The sequence below is a fragment of the Mus caroli genome, chromosome 5, assembly GCF_900094665.2.
Source record: "Mus caroli chromosome 5, CAROLI_EIJ_v1.1, whole genome shotgun sequence".
Lineage (NCBI taxonomy): Eukaryota > Metazoa > Chordata > Mammalia > Rodentia > Muridae > Mus > Mus caroli.
This window is the reverse complement of record NC_034574.1, coordinates 84,298,728-84,300,653: the sequence shown is the minus strand read 5'-3', so window position 1 is coordinate 84,300,653 and position 1,926 is coordinate 84,298,728.

Here is a 1,926-nt window from a genome sequence, read left to right as displayed (position 1 = left end):
TCTCTCTCTCTCTCTCTCTCTCTCTCTCTCTCTCTCTCTCTCTCTGCCCCTGTGTGTATGTATATGTGCATGCATGCATGCATGTAATAGATAGATAGATAGATAGATAGATAGATAGATAGATAGATAGATAGATAGATAGATAGATAAAGTTATAGTTATACATTATATTATTTCCTCTAAATGTGGACAAGCTTTTAGGCTCACATCTAGGCTTCCTAGCCTTGGGCTCTAGTTGCTGAAATGTGATCTTTTATATTTCTGATCTGTTAATTTGTGTGTTCTCTTCCTGTGGTACTTTGCCTCATGTATCTTATTTTTTTTTTTTTATTTGCCCTATCCTCAAACCTCCATCTCCTCAGCAGACCTTCATACTCTGTTTAGTTTCTATGTTTGTGCAGAAATACAGCTTACTTTTTTGTCTTGTGTCACTGGTTAGGATCTTGTCCTACCAAAATAGTCAACTCCTCCTCTTTTCTTCTTAATTTTATGGTTGTTAGTATCAAGAGAGTAAGTTTTATATTTATTAATTCATGTCTAAAGACAAAATTCCCATTATTGACCAGAAAAAGAAGTCTGCTGTGGAAGATTTTACCATTTCAGAACCCAAAGATGTCAAGTCTAAATAACAGTGTTTTGGTTTTTCCCATAAGTGAGTATACAGGATTTATTCCGTCATGTTTAATAGCCTTATGAAACATACAATACAGGGGCTTAGGAGAAGGTACTAGGGTAAAGAGCATGTACTGAGCTTCTGAAGATCCCAAGTTTCAATGCATAGCACTCATGTAAATAGCTCACAGCTACCTGTAACTCAAGCTCCAGGGAAGATATGATGCCTCTGACCCCTCAGGCCCCTGCACCCATGGGCACCTTCCCTAATGTATACATATACACACACCCATACACATATTATAAATGAATAAATAAATAAATAATGTAAAAACTGTTTTAAGAAGTCATGTGCCCCTACATGGATCTGAGAGCCCCAGTCATTCACATGTTAAAAGTAAAATGTACAGGGCCTAAGGAGGTGGCTCATTCTGTAATGTTCTTGCTTTATAAATATGGGGACCTAAATTTGACACCAACAACCACATAAAAAGTCCATAGCACCAAGCTCAAGCAATCCTAGCACATACCTATAATCCCAGCCCTGCAAAGGCAGAGAAATGACATCCCTTGAGATTTACTGGCCAGCTGGTACAGCAGAATATAACAGATTCCAGTTCCAATGGCAACCTGTCACAAACAATATGATATTGGAAAATCAAAAACAAAAACAAAAACAAAAAAACTAGACACTGACTCCTGGCTTCCACATGTATACATCAGCTCATATATACATAAACATATGTACAAATATATAGAATAACTATAAACAGACAGTAAGATAGATAGGTAGATAGATAGATAGATAGATAGATAGATAGATAGATAGATAGATAGATGGATAGAGATAGATAGATAGATAGATAGATAGATAGATAGATAGATAGATAGATAGATGATAGGTAGGTAGATAGATAGATAGATAGATAGATAGATAGATAGATAGATAGATAGACAGACAGATATTTCAGATGATGCAAAGAGTCCCTGTTCCTGTCCTAAAGTCTATAGGAGGCTGTCAAAGGCACACCTCAGCTATACTTAGGAATCCTAACTTGGGTGGCCGTAGAAATTGTCCTTTGCCCTCCAGGTCCATCCATTTGGCTATGAGTGAGGTAGCACAATCACAAAGGAACTCACACAATATGTACTCACTGATAAGTGAGTGGTTCCTCACTCAAGATGATGCCCTCCAGGTCCATCCATTTGCCTAGGAATTTCATAAATTCATTCTTTTTAATAGCGGAGTAGTACTCCATTGTGTAAATGTACCACATTTTCTGTATCCATTCCTCTGTTGAGGGGCATCTGGGT